The sequence below is a fragment of the Herpailurus yagouaroundi genome, unplaced genomic scaffold (assembly GCF_014898765.1).
Source record: "Herpailurus yagouaroundi ecotype Mexico unplaced genomic scaffold, PumYag 222, whole genome shotgun sequence".
In the NCBI taxonomy this organism is placed as follows: Eukaryota; Metazoa; Chordata; class Mammalia; order Carnivora; family Felidae; genus Herpailurus; species Herpailurus yagouaroundi.
The window spans coordinates 6,034,396-6,051,404 of record NW_024412453.1 but is presented as its reverse complement, the minus strand read 5'-3'; the positions used below and the strand labels follow the sequence as shown (position 1 = coordinate 6,051,404).

General features: G+C 42.9%; 1 long non-coding RNA gene across 1 annotated transcript; it reads left to right on the top strand.

Moving 5' to 3' along the window:
- The first annotated feature begins 80 nt into the window (after positions 1-80).
- Positions 81-1,680, top strand: LOC121019823 (uncharacterized). The gene is made up of 3 exons (XR_005785784.1): positions 81-307; positions 528-666; positions 1,494-1,680. It is a non-coding gene; the product is annotated as an uncharacterized LOC121019823 (long non-coding RNA).
- Positions 1,681-17,009: the final 15,329 nt, after the last annotated feature.

Below are 17,009 nucleotides of genomic sequence, written 5' to 3'. Positions count from 1 at the left end.
AGCATTATGTGTTAGAAAGCACTGATGCCCTGGGGCAGCAGGAATACTGTGACAACCTCCACACTGCCCTTTGGCTCCTTTCCCATAGGAAGCTACGACTTGCCCCGCCTGACAAGTTCTTTATGCTTTAAACAAAAGAGATTATTGGAAGGAAAGACATGAGTGTCTCAAAGTGGTATTTTGGTACAAAATGATGTCTTAAAATAGCATCCTTACGCTTCCCATTGGGGCAGGAAGGACCTGAGGAGAGAGAACATTAAGTCTGGAAAAGCCAAAATGATTGCTGGGCATTATCGTCCCCTGATGGGTAAGAGGGCTCTCTTTGAGAAGTGGCCAGGCACTCTGGCTGATGGGCTGCTGGGAGAGGAGGGGACCCCGTGATTAAGTAAAGGGGGGGGATGTGCCCTCACAGAGGACAGCACCAGTTAGACCCAGCAGGCTGGAGCTGGTTTAGGCAGTAGGAAGAGAAGAAGGGGGATGGGGTTGTACTGTTAACTCTCACACCTGACCTGAGACCCTAAAAACAGTAACAGGGAGGCCCTAAGTGACTGGTCGATGGCTTCTCTCTGGGACCCCAGCCTCTGCTTCTGCATGCCCTCTCCCTGTTGTCAGATGCATACATCGAGTCCCCTCTGTGTTTCCTGCCCACCAAAGGACAGGTGACTGGTAAGTTTTAATGGCCAATCTAGAGGTAAGACGGATTTCCTAGGGGATACAGAAGAAGGGAATTACATGGCACATCCCACTGTAAGCAACTTAAAACTCCAAGTAGACATGTCTGTTCACCAGATTCCATCTCTGAGAAAGTCTTTCTCTCTTATTATACACCAGGGATCAGTAAACTTTTTCTTAAATGGCCATGTATAATAAACATTTTAGGCTTTGCAAGCCAAGAGGCAAAATCAAAGGCATCACATAGGCACTTATCTAACCATTTAAAATATAACCATTAAAAACTGTAACAACCATTCCTGGCTCAGGGGCCATAAAAAATAGAGCTGGATTTGGCTTGTGGACTATAGTTTGCTGACCTCTGTCCCACATAATTTTCAAATTTCCGCCTCACCATTTTGCACTAATATACCTGAGGCACTTCACATTCTCAGCTCTGCCCCAGCTTGTGTCCAAGCCAAACCCAATCCCCCCTAAAACAGTCAGTCCTCACATAGTTAACAGGAACAGACTTGTTTGAAAATGATCAGGGTTATGGATACTTTTTTTTTTTTACCCTGTCATATGAGAAAAGATTGGGGACATTGGTCAAAAGGGACCAGCATCTCAGGGTTTCTGCCCATGAGTCAGTGAAATTAGGTCATGTTTCAAAGTGAGGGTAATGCCTCTTGGTCCGCTCTGAGGGGAACAGGTCCAGTGATTTGTGGAGGAGAGCGAGACCCACTATTGCTATATCCGTGTTTATGTCCAGCTCAAACACGAGGTACATCCATCCATGGGGCAAGATAAGACCCCTTAATGCTGGACTTATTTTTCTTCAGAACCCTTCCAAGACAAATCACCCAGCTACCAAACTATAGAGAAGTCTGGACGTCTGCAGGTGTAGCAGTCAGCAACAACTCAATCATGTATTCATTCATTTGTTCAACAAACATTTATTAGTCACCTGCTATCTTCAGAGATTAAAAAATAAGCAAGTGCAACCAGTGAATTCTTGTGGAGCTCAAGCCCAGGTGGGGAAAGAGTTGCTGAAATGGACAAATGAGAAGAGTCCATTTAGACCAGAAAAATCCTGTGAATGCAATGACATCTACCCATACTAACCTGTGAGAGGGTGGGAGTAAATGGGAGGCACCCTCCCAAACTGGGGAGGAAAAGAAAGGCTTCCAAAAAAAGGGATAGTTAGTCCAGGTAGTCCAAAAGGCAGAGATGAGGGATGGTGCCCAGGACAAGGGCAAACCTATAAAAGCTTAAGAGAACATAGTATCTCTAAGAAACCAAAGTATTTGGGGTAGAGGGAGTATTTGCACTATATGTGTGTGCATTGGGATGGGGACAGTGCCACAACAGAGTGGCAAAAGATCAGGCTGAAAGAAAAAAAGGAAAGAAGGGAAGAGAAAGAAAACTGAAGGCCCTCTCTGCTTTACTTAGCATTTGTCCTTTCTGCTCAAAGCAATGAGAGACCACTGAGAGACCTAAACAGAAGAATGCCACTTTTGTGTTATTAGATGTGAAAAATGCACAAGTCTTATTGCCCTGTGGTGGCCCAAGCAAGTCTCATCAGAATGAAGGTCAGATTTCTGAGCGTGCACTTCAAGGACCTTTGCAACTTGACATTTCCAGTCTCTCCTCCCCTCTGCCATGCATCTCCAGTGGTAGAACATTTACTCCTTCCCTCAACATGTCAGTCAGTTTGTGTTGGTTATCTATTGCTGTGGAACAAACAGTTAAAAGCTTAAAAAAAAAAACATTTAAAATATCTCAACTGGTTTCCGAGGTCAGGAATCCAGGAGTGCCTTAGCTCGGTGGGTCTGGCTCAGAGTCTTTCATGAAATGGTAGTTAAGATGTCAGCTGGGGCATCAGTCATCTGAAGGCTTGACTGGGGCTGGAGGAGCTGATTCCAAGATGGCGTACTCCATAGCAGTTGACTAAGATGCCTCAGCTCATTACTGGCTGCAGGCAGGAAGCCTCAGTCCTCACCCTGTAGACTTCTCCACAGTGCTGCTTTTGTGTTCTTGTGACTTCCCCTGAAAAAAACAATTCAAGAGAGAAAACAAAGAAGAGGCCAAAATACCTTCTGTGACCTAATCTTACACATCCCTATTGTATCTAGCATATTCTGCTTATTAGAAACAAGTCGCTAAGTTCTTCTCATTCTCAAGAAAATAGGAATTATGCTTCAACTCTTTAAAGGAAGAGTATCAGGGCGCCTGGGTGGCTCAGTCGGTTAAGCGTCTGACTTCAGCTCAGGTCATGATCGCTAGATTTGTGAGTTCAAGCCCCACGTCAGGCTCTGTGCTGACAGCTCAGAGCCTGGAGCCTGCTTCAGATTCTGTGTCTCCTCTTATCTCTGCCCCTCCCCTGCTCACACACACTCTCTCTCTCTCTTTCTCTCTCTCTCTCTCAAAATAAATAAAGATAAACTTAAAGGGGCGCCTGGGTGGCTCACTTGGTTGAGTGTCCAATTTCGGCTTAGGGTGATGATCTCACAGTTTGTGGGTTCAGGCCCCATGTCAGGCTCTGTGCTGACAGCTCAGAGCCTGGAGCCTGCTTCGGATTCTGTGTCTCCTCTTCTCTCTGCCCCTCCCATGCTCATGCTCTGTCTCTCTCTCTCTCAATAATAAATAAACATTAAAAAAAATTTTAAAGGAAGAGTATCAAAGACTTTGTGGGCATATTTCAAGTCCACACATCATTTAATGTTGATGTCCCTTTCCCGAAGCTAGTAGTTTTCAGCTGCAGATAATTTTTGCTCCTCTCCCCCTGGGGGACATTCGTCAACATCTGGAGACGTTTTTGGCTGTCACATGTGGAGGGGAGTGGTCTACTGACTTGCGGTGCTAGAGGCCAAGGATGCTGCTGAACATTGTGCAATGCCCAGGGCAGTCCCTCACAACAAAGAATTACTCAGCCCAAAGTGTCACTAGTGCTGAGGCTGAGAAAACCTGGCCCGAGCTGTTAGCTCTGTGACTTTGGGCAAATTAAGTATTCTCTGTAAGCCTCAGTTTCCTCAGCAATAAGATAGTGAGATGATATAATCCATCTGGTAGAAACATGAGGGAAAGCATGTAAAATACTTACATAGTCAATCAGAGGAGAGCCTTCTCTGTGCCAGGCCCTGGGCTAGATACAGGGAACTTGGAGGTGAACTAGCCAGGTGTGTGCCTGACTTTGTAGCGTTATGTATTTGGAGCTTAATCATAACACCAGTATTTTAGTGTGATTTATCACACACTGGTCGTTGTTCTGTTTATCTGTGAGAATCTTGGAGAGAGGAGCGGCTCTCTCTCCCTGTCCAGCCCACCTCAGTGCCTCGCAACATGTTTCACACTGACAATGTACTCCATCATGCTCGTGGGATTGCTTTCCACCCGCTCGCTTCTTGAAATGACTACTTTTTATATGATTTTAAGGTGCCGGAGATCGTAAAACGTACAATCTTTTTATTTTTTTTATTTATTTAAAAAAAAATTTTTTTTTAACGTTTATTTATTTTTGAGACAGAGAGAGACAGAGCATGAATGGGGGAGGGTCAGAGAGAGGGAGACACAGAATCAGAAGCAGGCTCCAGGCTCCGAGCTGTCAGCACAGAGCCCGACGCGGGGCTTGAACTCACGGACCGCAAGATCATGACCTGAGCTGAAGTGGGCCACTTAACCAACTGAGCCACCCAGGCGCCCCATAATATTTTTAATAACAGCTTTCAATTTTGTCGGGGGGGTGGGGGTGGGAAACACTATTAACTGTATGTTTCATTTGTGAGGCACACCCTGATTTGAGAAATGTTAAAATTTAAAAAACAAATGTGCCTCACAAAATTGGGGAAATAATGGTGACGTTCTTTGTTTGTGTCCCAGACTACTAATTTTGAGTAAAAGCAGCCTGTGTGCCAGTCCTGCCATTATTCTTCCTACGGAGGTGGTGTTAGCCTTGGCGTATTAGTTTTCTCTTGCTGTTGTAACAGATTGCCTTAAGTCATGTGACTTAAACAATGCATATTTATTACTGTACAGTTGTGCAGGTGAGAAGTCCGAGGGAGATTTCACTGGGCCAAAGTCAAGGTGTCTACAGGGCTGTTTTTCTTCTCGAGACTTTGGGGGAGGAGTCTGTTTCCCAGCCCTTCTCCAGCTTCTAGTGTCTACTTGCATTCCGTGGCTCATGGTCCCCATTCTGCATCTGGAAAGCCAGCAATGGAAGATTAAATCCTTCCCTGTCTTCCATAATCACTTCCCCCTCTGCCTCCCTCTTCTACTTTTAAGGATCCTTGTGATTACATTGGGCCCATCTGGAGAATCTGGGCTAATCTCTCTGCCTTAAAGTCAGCAGACTAGCAACTTAATTCTCTCTGCAACCCTGATTCCCCTTGGTCACCTCGCCTTATATATTCACAGATCCCAGAAGATTAAAACCTGGGTGTCTTTGGGGGGCATGGTTATTCTGCCTACTATGGTCAGTGATACCAAGAGAATTGCAAAATCCCTTTAGACATGTAAAGTTAGTCCAAACCACATCTCATGACATAGGGAAGTTTGAACATTATGTATAATGTTTATGTATATGTATAATTACACATTATCCAGTTGAATGGGTGAATTCCAGCCACTGCTTTCAAATGGCGGGATCCAGACAAATATTGCATATCTGTGCTCCTTGCCCCTGGGTGAGTGAGATTCAATCCCTTTCTACATAAGCAAACGGAACCTATAAACCTCAATTTGGCTACTCCACTGTTCCAACATAACATTGCTCAGTGTCGTGAAACGTGACTCTTCAAAAATCTATTATGTGACAAGCCGGGTAGTTTATGACACAAATATTGTATTTTGCACACTTCATTTGCAGTTAAATTATTGAACATCTGACAGCACAGGCCACATTCCGTTTCTTAGTGCAAATCCATTAGAAGGTATTTTGTCGTTGTTGTTGCTGCTGTTAAATTAGGGCTTTAACATTTCCAGACGTGAAGAGTGAATTTATTTTACAATGATTAAAAATCATTTTGTAATTAGATTTGAATGAATAGGGAGTTATTGGAAAAGCTCAGCCTAGTGTTCGGCTTCTTAAGGAACAATTCCAGGGCACACGCTTGATGGTGTCTGCTGTTGTAGTCATTTGGCAATTACATAAAAGAAGAAATTAAGGCCAAAGGGGAAACAACCAAAGAGAGTGGAGATCTGGGAGGCAAATCTCCAGGAAGAGTTTAATATGGAATCACTTCTTGAGATAGGTCCGTCTTTGGATTTTTAAAATCCTGAACTTCCCTGTGCTGTCAGTGATTAGGCCATTTGTATTGCCCACAGCCGGGGTCGTAACATCAAAGTCTGTTAGGGCTAGGCATTTAAAGCAAATGAAATAAGTGATGCTGGTGCGTTATGGTATATTAGGGAGGGGTGGGGACTGTGGAAAATTGCAAAGCACTTGCCTTCTCTAAATGGGTAACTGCTCCTCAGCTCCCACTGATTTTTTTTTTAGAAGAGTGTGGGAGACCAGTCTTGCCAAATTTTCCAGCTTTTCCCAAGAAACCAGAATTCTTTTTTTCCCAAGTTTTTATTTAAATGTATTTATTTTATTTAAATTTATTAAATTAGTTAACTTACAGAGCAATATTAGTTTCAGGTGTAGAATTTAGTGATTCCTCACTTACATGTCACACCCAGGGCTCATCACAAGTACCCTCCTTATTCCCCATCACTGATTTCACCCATTCCCCCACCGTCTGGTAACCATCAGTTTGTTCTCTGTAGTTAAGAGTCTGTTTCTCGGTTTGTTTTTCTTTTTCCCCCCACTATGTTTATTTGTTTTGTTCCTTAAATTACACATAGGAGTGAAATCAAATGGTATTTGTCTTCGATTGACTTATTTCACTTAGCATAATACACTCTAGCTCGCTCCATCCACATTTTTGCAAATGGCAAGATTACATTCTTTTTTATGGCTGAGTAATATTCCACTGTGTGTACGTATCACATCTTCTTTATCCATTCATAGGTCAATGGACATTTTGGCTCTTTTCATGAAATTTGGCTGTTATTGATAATACTGCTATAAACATTAGGGTGCATGTATCCCTTTGAATCAGTATTTTTGTATCCTTTGGGTAAATACCAAGTTGTGTATCCTTTGGGTAAATAGCAAGTAGTTTAATTGCTAGATCATAGGATAGTTCTATTTTTAACTTTCTGAGGAACCACTGCCCCCATACTGTTTTCCACAGTGGCTGCACCAATTTGCATCCCCACCAACAGTGCAAGAGGGTTTCTCGTTGTCTGCATCCTCGTCAACATCTTTTGTTTCCTGTGTTGTTAATTTTAGCCACTCTGACTGGTATGAGGTGTTTTGTTCTGCATTTCCCTGATGATGAGTGATGTTGAGCATCTTTTTATGTGTGTGTTGGCCATCTGTATGTCTTCTTTGGAAAAATGTGTATTCATGTCTTCTGCCCATTTATCAACTGAATTATTTGCTTTTTGGGTGTTGAGTTTGATAAGTTCCTTATAGATTTTGGATGCTAACCCCTTATCATGTATGTCATTTGCAAATATCTTCTCCAATTCCACAGTTTGCCTTTTAGTTTTGTTATTTCCTTCACTGTGCAGAAGTTTTTTATTTTGATGAAGTCCCCAATAGTTTATTTTTGCTTTTGAAGAAACCAGAATTATTGATTTTTATTTAAGATCTTTAGATTGCAAAATACAGAATATCACTACAAAAATAATTTTTTAACTATTCATGTCAAACAAAATGCATGTATAGATCCAGGATAGCCCAGAGAACATTTGATTTAGATTTCTAGGTTCCAACATACTAATAAGCTATACGTAGTAGCTCGTCCAAAACTGCAAACTTTGAAGTGTGCACTGTAGTGCAGTGAGGTATCGTTCACAGAATAGACTCTTAAACAGCCTATGAACAGAATTGCCTGTTTCAACCTTAGCTTGTGCATCTTTTAACTGTTAATGGCCTTGGGCAAGTTGCTTAACATCTGTCTTCATTTTGGTTTCTTCTTCAAAGAAAACGTAACTAATATCTATCTCATGAAGTTATTGTGAAGGTTTAAAATTAATTCCTATTTAATTCCAGTAGTGACTGAATGTGGGAAGTGTTTGTGTTGTTTTATTGTTGTTGTTAATAATAAGGAAACTAAAAACTTCGTGTTCAGAGTTTAGGTGACCTTCCTCAAGGTCACATCGTGTGACTCTACATTGCCTCCTGTGGGTTGCTCCTGGTGAAGGTGTCAATGACCGTCATAATGGGTTTAAAAGTGGGACAAATCAGTGCGCCTGACTGGCTCAGTTGGAAGAGCGTGCAACTCTTGATCTCAGGGGTTTGAGTTTGAGCTCTATGTTGGGTCTAGAGATTACTTAAATAAAAACAACTTTAAAAAAAAGAGGGGCGCCTGGGTGGCTCAGTTGGTTAAGCATCTGACTCTTGATTTTGGCTCAGGTTGCGATCTCACTATCTCTCAGGTCACGTGAGCCAGCTTGGGCTTCAGCATGGAGCCTGCTTGGGATTCTCTTTCTCCTGTCTCTGCCTCTCCCACACATGTGCGGAATTCTCTCTCTCTCAAAATAAATAAACATTTAAAAAAATAAACTTATTTTAAAAAGTGGGAAAACTATAAGCCCATGATTTGGATGCTAAGATGCCCAAAGCCTATTTCATTAACACTTGATAAATAAACCACATGAATACAAATAAATGCCTTTTCCCCTCATTACTGGAGTTTAGAACAAGATTAGAAACAAAATCATGTCACTTGTAATCCTTCAATGACTCCCTGTAATCCTAAAAGCAAATTGTGATTATTTAGTATGGTTTTGGGGACCCTCCATGATCTGGCCTCTCCCTACCCCGGAACTCCCTGACTTACATTCTTTATTCCAGCTCTGCTGTATTCTCTCTGTGTCCAGGAGGCAGCATATCTCCTTTTGCCTCTAGGAATTGTATTCTTATTACCTTTGCCTGAAACACTGTTAGAAGCCTAGACCTGAGTTAATCACATTCTGTAGCTCAGGAAATATCATCCTATTTGGTCAAGGGATGGCCCTTGTTTTATTTTGTTATTCATTTCTTTCTTTCCCTATACACCTCATTCCCAATATCATTTCCTTCGTTCACATGTTTGATATATGTTTGTAAACATTGTAAAGTACACAGTTATTTTGATTGTGCGTGTATTTTTAATTAACATAAACAGCGTTATGTTATAAATCTCATCCTGAGGCTTTCCTCATTCAACACTGTTTTAAGGTCTGTCTGTATTTCTTTCTGTATATTTAGCTCGTGACTTCCTCATGCTGTATGATTTTCTTTAATCACATTCATTTATCACATTTTAGTTATTAAGTTCTGGCCTAAGGATGGACACCTGGGTTGCCTTCTTGGTGTTAGAAAAAAACTGCAAGGTACAGACTCATCCCTTCATGAATCGATGTGGCAACTCCCCTGGGATGTATACATAGGCGAGACAGATTGATAGGTAACAGGGCAGACACTAACCTAAGTTCACCAAGTCTCGCCAGCTAGCTTTTCCAAATGGTTTTGCCAGTTCACTCTCCCACCAGGAAGAAAGGAGAGTTCCTGGCTCCGTGCTCCCCGACAGTGGCCACCTGTCTAATGTTTTGCCATTCTGATGGGTAGGTGAGCACCTCATTTTAATTTGCATTTCTCTAGTTATTGAAGAGTGGCAGCATCTCTTCCGATATCATAGAGTTACCCAGGTTTCTCCATATCTGAATCATCTGTTCATGAGTTTTTTTGTTTTGTTTGATCTTTCCCTTGGGTTTCCTATCTTTTCTTTGTAATTTACAGGGGCTCCTTGTATATTCTAAATACCTAAACCTTTTTTGGTTCTGGATGTTGTAAATGCCTCTCAGTGTCTCTCATGTTCACCTCCCTCTTCCTGGGCTAGCTGACTCCAACTCATTCTTCAGCATCACCCTAGACATCCCTTCCTGCCTGAGCTTCCTGGATTCTCTGTTATCTGTCTCATGTACATGCCCACAGCCCCCTGCTTCCCCTGTCATATTGCTCATCAATCTGTCAAAATCACCTGTTGGAGTCCCGGCTTCCCCAAAGTGATTTTGAGCTCCCTGAGGCTATAGATCACTTCTTGTTCATTGTGACATCTTCAGTTCCTGTATCAGGGCTTAGACTGAAGGGCCAGGACAAACATTTGTCGGATCAGTGAGAGGTAAACTCATCTATTAAATACTTCCTGTGCATCAGATTTGATATATGAGAATTATGGCAGTGCTCCATTAAACTACCCCAGTGACCCTGCAGTGGAGGATTTGTTGTCCCCATCTTACAGATGAGGAAACAGAGGTGACGTACAGTCTGTGTTTTCGGGGAGATGGGTAACTACGAGCATTAGCTATTTTCAGCACTGATTGTATTTTTACGACCCTGTAGTTCAAGCTGCCAAATTAGGGTTTTAGAAGATCTTGCCCAAAGCATAATCATTTATTTGCCCTCAATTATTTTTCTTATTTTATTTTTTTGCTTAACATGGCTACAAGAATCCCAGGTGGTCTGCCCCTCTCTCCAGCGTCAGTTCTCCCACCGTCACTGCCACCTCTTTCTCCCTAAGTCCCGGGAACACCTGATGCCCTTCTAGTTCCTCAGATGCTATTTCTTCTCTTCAGAGCAGCACTTCTCAACCCTTAATGCAAATACAAATCAACTGGGGATCTTGTTAAAAAGTTCGGATTCTTGTTTTGCTAGATCCCAGGTGGGGCTTGAGACTTTGCATTTCCAGCAAGGTCCCAGGTGATGCTGATACTCTAAGACCATACTGTGAGTGGCTAGAATTTAGAACACTCTTTACTCTATCCTACCTCCCAACTGTTCATGCTTTGGAGCTCAGCTTAAATTCCACTGCCTCAGGGAATCTATCCCTAGTCAGACTAGACCAAGAAATATATCCTCACTGCACTCTGCCCTTGTTTTCTGAAGCTCTTACCACCATCGTATTAATGAGCCACCAGATGAATCATTAAGTGTCTGTCTCCCTAACTCATATACAAGCTTCACAAGAGAGGGAACATCAGCAGTCTTTGTGTCTGAGCGAAACTTGCCAGTAATGGGATCTCAACAAATATGCGTGGATTAAAAGGACTGGAGATGAATGCCCTAACATTTGATTCAGAGACCCCATGATGGTGGGTTTTTCACCTCCTTTGGGCTACAGATCCCTCTGAGAATTTGGAGAACTCTGTCCCCAGAAAAAAAAAACAAAAAAGCCTCTTCCAGAAAATTGGAGCATATCAATAAGATTTTCCCCAACCATTGCCCTCCTTTTCAGAAGGTGAAGAACGACGACCCTGTGTAAATATAATTGGGGCGCATCTCTTCTGGGCTCCAGCTGCCCCGTAGATCTTCCTTCCCTCCCTTTTATTTCAGTCGGTCTAATACGGAGGAGCACCATGGGGTCTCCTACCATCAACACAGCATTTTTACTTTTTTTTTTAAGTTCATTTATTTATTTTGAGAGAGAGTGCGTGTGAGCGGGGGAGGGGCAGAGACGGAGGGAGTGAGAGATAATCCCAAGCAGACTCCACACTGTCAGTGCAGAGCCTAGCTGGGGATCGAAAGAACCGAACCGTGAGATCACAACCTGAGCCAAAATCCAGTCGGATGTTTAACCCACTGAGCCACCCAGACGCCCCCGCAGCATCTTCACATCTAAATTCACTGCACAGACAGTGGTGGAGAGCGTGTGAATGTGGCCCCAGCAAGGCAGTGGTGTGTGTGCTCCTGGGGGAAGGACTAAGTCTTGCCAGATCCACACGTGAATTAGCCCAAATTAACTGAGACTTGATGCGAGCTAGAAATCACTTTACCTGGAAACAGGCTGGTCTTTCACTTGGGCTTTGGCAAATGAACCTGATTCTAGAGCGTCTTAGAGACCTGCTTCTCTCATCATTTCTGTGCCTCTGCATCTCCTGGAGACAAATGCCTCGCTCAGGGGACTAGAATGGATTTCAGGGATGGAGGCACCTGCTTTCACAGGCAGCTCACCAGAGTCTGAGACCTGTGGGCGAGAGAGTTAACTTCCCTGCACCTCAGCCTCCACATCTGTAAAATGGGTCCCATCACAGTATCCCCTGAAGTCCTAGGACATATTTTCAGTGCTGAAACAGTGTCTGCCATTGATACTGCTCTTGCTTTTAAACAGAAGCTTCCTCACTGTGTCCCACTGTCCCTCCTATAATAGAGCCAGCTTACAGGGACTTGCTTTGCCCTTTTAGGCTGATTATCTAATTTTTTTTGCTCAATTCTCTCCTCCCCGACTTCTGGGGATGTAGTACATTATAATCTGTTATTGGCACTGCTATTTATTTGCAGCCAGGGACATTTTATTCTTTTCCAACTTGTACAAACCTGGGCTTGGCTTCCATCCACAGCCAGACCTAGAAATTATAATGCATTACCAGGTAGGTATTCATTTCCTGGTATTATTCTAAAAGACTTCTGGGGCTCAAGAGATTCTGAGCAGTGAATTTGAGGAAGACACCCTGTAGGTTGCAGTAAAAGCCTGTGCAGGTACTATTTAAGGTGGTCTTTTTTTAAGTCTTTAATATTCGTTCAGAGGTTCAATTATTTACCATGCTAGCTTCAGGTAGAGAGTAATTTGAATATCACTGTTGGTAAGAAACGGGCGGAGGGGAAGGTAACAGTTTGCAAATCACACAAGTCAGTCTTGGCTTTGGTGACTACCACCAAGATGCAGAAATGTAGGCTTTCTACACTCTATTCCATGTTATAGTTTACTGATTTTTAAAATAAAATTATACAGGTAATATATTGCTGTCTGTAGGGGTGATATTTAGAATATACAACTATGTGAGACAAGTGATCTAAGCTTAGGCTAGAGCAAGGATCTGGGGACCCCTGTTGACCCCCTGGGCAACCAAGGCGTTAACTCTGTACCTGCTGGGTCATGGGGAGGCCTGGAGGGCGGGGTAGGCTCCAGGAAAGGGCCTAGGATGGTTAGGATAGTAGGGGACATACTTTACCAACTGGTACAATAATATTTTAGGATTTTAACAGCTGCTGTAGCCATGAGCTTGCCTAACTGCTGAATATCAGCCATATTAGTTGTAACATTTCAGTGGTAAGAATATAATGATGAAATGCCCAATCTCCCCCTTCACGTCCCACCTCTCCTTCCTCTGTTACATGCCCCTCTCCCCTGCAGGTTGTTTTCTCATTCAAACGCTAGGAACATCTACATCCATGGGCAGTTTTTTGTTCTGTTTTGTTTTGTTTCATTTTGTTTTGTTTTATTTTACTTGTGTCACCCAGAGTGGAATCCCACATTATGAATTGTAATAGCCAACAGTTATTGGCTTGTTAGTTATAACAAGTTATTGGCTTGTTAGTTATAAAGCTTGTTAGTTACCAGGCACGGTCTAAGCAGTTTACATAATGAACTCTTCTAATCTCCCCACTGGTTTTCCCAGCCGACAGATGAGGAAACTGACACAGTGAAGTTAGTTACCTTTCAAGCCCATAAATGCTGAATCAAACCCAAGTGGCCTGGCTCCAAACCCCTGCCTTCAGTATCATGAACTAAGCTAGATCAATCTGTTACCTGCACTTTCTGTTAAATATCTGATTCATCCCTTTAAATGACTACCTCATATTATCTAGCAAGGTTTACAATATTTCATTAACCCTTTTTCCTTCTGTAGACATTCAGAATGTTCCCCATTTCCCCCCTCCCTCTCTCTCCCTGCCCTCCCCCCCCCACTCTGCCCCATCTCCTTTTTGCATTTTTCTTTTCTTTTCCTTGTAGGGGGACACTACAAATAGTGCTATAATGTGGTTATGTGTCCTTGTACAGATAAGTCTCTGTACAGCTTTTGTTTCTGGAATAGGTACTTCAGAAAAAGGGAATTGCTGGCCCTAATGATAAGGATATTTTGAATCTTAATAAATAGTGCTAGAATTACATTGTAGAAAAGTGTATGCGGTTCCAGCCAGCCTCACATGCCTTTCCCATTTCTCCAGACCCTTCCCAGCACCAGAGGCTGTCTGCTTTTCTAATGTTTTGCCAGAGACGGAGGAAGAATGTTGTCACACGATTGTCAAAATTTACATGTTCCTTATTGTCAGTGAAGTTGAGCAGTGTTCATATGTTTAATGGCCTCCTGCTCAAAAATTACCTGTTCCTCTTTGTGTGTTTTGCCCAATTTTAAACTCATTTATCCTCATTCTTATCAGTTCACTAGTAGGAATACTAACCCTTTGTCAATCGTGTGTACTGTAAAGGTTCGATCCCAGTTATCATTGCCTTTTGTTTATATGTGGTCTTTGGTTGAACAGGTTTAAAAAACAATATTTTTAATATCAGCTTCTCAATCATTGACTTTGTAGCTTCTGGACTTCCTGTGTAGCTTAGGAAGGTCTCCCCCATTCTGAGTTATACATACAGTGTCTCTCCTTATTTCTTTTTCACATTTACGTATTCAGTCTATCCAGAATTGACTTCTATATCTGATTTGATGTGTGAATCTGTATTTTCTCCAGACGGAGAGTCAAATATACAGTTCTGTTGGTTAAATGAAATGCAGCCTTCCCTGTGTCTCAAGATGCTACAGCCAGGAGTGAGTACAGAATCCCAGAGCTGGAACCTCAGAAAGGCAGAGCCCGGCCATGACTCCTAAGCCCTCCCTCCTCTGATTGGCCACATGTTTGGCAAGATCTGGCCCAGGGTCTCCTTGGAAAATGCCTTCCCCAACCATCTGCTCTCTAAAGAGAGTAGGTGATGTCTAGGGAACTAATGGAAAGGAGGCCACTGAGTCTAGACCAAAGGGTGCCCCACCTCCACATCACCCCCAAATGCACAGAATTTGGTCTGGTTCAGGAAGGCTCAAGCCCAGCAGGCACTCATAAGGAGAGCATCTGTGAAATCAGATCGTATTCTGGACTCCACAGGAACCTGGTGGGAAGGGCACCAGCACCCTGAAAGAGTTTGCATTATGCAGTCAGTTCCTGCCTGCTCTTTGAAATATGCACTGACAGCTACAAACCTGTGTGCAGGTGAGCAGACAGTGTCTCTCTGCTTTACCTGGGAGCCTGTATAAGCAAGAATGTGGGGCAGGTTTCAGCACACACATATCTGTAAAAGTTTAGCCAAAGGCTAGAGGCAACTGACCTTTGCCAACCCAACTAGAAAGCTGGGAAACTGGTTTGGCCCCTTTTTCTTTTCTTTTTTGTTATTTTTCTTGTCTCCTCTGCTTCCCTTCCTTCCTCTCTTCCTCCCTCCCTCCCTTTCTATCTCTCATCCTCTCATCTTTTTTGGGAAGATGAGAGCCCAGTGATCCCTAGAGAGCTCATCTCCAAGGCAGAGAACCTCAGCAGCCCGGCTCTGTGTTTGATCAACACATGAAGTGCCTGCAAATACTCTTGCTTCTCATTTAAATTTGTATCGATCTCCCAAATGGCAAACAGGCAACCAAAATAAATTACCTAAATAGAGTTAATCAGGAAGGAGCCAGTGCACAAAGAAGAATCTGGTGTTGGTACCACAGATTTTGCTGATGTGGAAAAGCTGCTGGAATGAAATATGTATGCTTTGGACAGAAGAAAATAAACAAAAGTCAGTCCCTGAGAAGTCAGAATTACTGAGAAATGAACCAGGGTCGCCTTGTGCAGAATTGCTCTGTGGATGCCAAGACCTGGAGGTGGGAATACATGGGTCATTAAGGGCTGCCTCCTTCTTGGGAACAGGCCTCAGAAATCCTTTATGGTTAAGGGGAGATGTGCTTATAACAGGTATATGGTTTTGTGTGTGTGTGTGTGTGTGTGTGTGTGTGTGTGTGTGTGTGTTTCCAGATCAAGCAATTTCAAGCTAAACAATGCATGGCATTAGAAAAAAAAAAACAGTGGGAGAGCCCAGGTGATAGTTATCTTTTCAGTTTGTGTCTTAGAGCAGATAGCTCTAGCTTTTGTCTAATTGTTTTCCTGAATGTGATGGAAGGGAATCATCCCAAGAGAGGGGCGCATGTAATGGAGGCTTTGCTGGTCAGCTTTTGTTCCCCTTCTCGAAGGGGCTGGTTCAGAGGTGGATCCAGTAAGAGTCAACGTGAGTGTTTTGTTTTGCCAACACCATTTGGGTTTGTTGGCTTATTTGAGCCATTTAGTTGCCAACATCTAAACAGTTGGTATATTTGATGTAAAATCATGGCTTCTCTTTTAAGAGATCCACTGATTGGTTAACTCTGGGCTGATATCCCCACCAGGCAATAGTCTGCTGGTGATGCACAGCAGCCATCCTCTTCAGATGGGCGAGGGCTTCCAGTTTGCCAAATTCCATACCCGGGCCATATTTACTTGAGTTTCTGACCTGGTCAAAGATAGCAGTTCTATCTAATTTCATTTCACAGCAAGTGTCAAGAATGATGGAGACCTCTGGGGTCCTGAGAAGGGAAGTAACTAGACTAAGGGCACACAGCAAGTTGATAGCATAAATGAGAACGGAACCCAGGATATTCTTACATTAACTATCCCAGAGCAGACAGTACTCTTTACATTTCCTGCTAGGGAAGAAAGAGCTGGTTCCCTGAGGAGGCCTCCGAAGGTAATATTCTGTGATGCAATCCACTAAAAGTGGTAATGGTGGGAATTTCAGATCCAGTGGGGTGGTGGATATTTTTAGGCAATGGGACTGAGTGTTCCTCTCTCTAGATGCTTTTCACAGGTGAGTGCCAACAACTCCTCTTATGACCAGGGTTGAAGTCTGGGCAAATAAAACTCTTCTTTACCTGACTATTTAAAAAAAAAAAAAAAGCTATGAGCCTAGTTGGGGTTCTCTTTCTCCCTCTCTCTCTGCCCCTCCTCCAATTATGGTCACTCTCTCACTCTCTTTTTCTGTCTCTCTCTCAAAGTAAGTAAATACACTTAAAAAAAAAAAAAGAGCTCTGGCAACATCACTCATTCTTTCTGACATGGGTGTGTTCATAAGCTTACAGATGGAAGAAAATTCTGTCTTTATTCATTTGTCCATTCAACTGCTTGTATGTGTTTTTCCACCCCACATTTACTGAGTATTCACTATGTGCCACGTTCTGTGCTAAACTTACGAAGACACAAAGATTGGTCCCTGAAGCTCTCAGTCCAGCTACAGACTGTAATGCACACACAAAGGAGGACTGACTTCACTGAGAAGGTGTCATGTTACCAACCTTTCCAGGACAAGGAAGAGGTTATTTTGGGTAGGAGTCAAGAATTAGTAGCTGTCAACTGCCCTAAGAGCCCAGACCCACTTGGGTTGGCCCCAACATTTAAAAAAGTAAATTAAAAAGAATGTGTTTACCACATTTAAAAG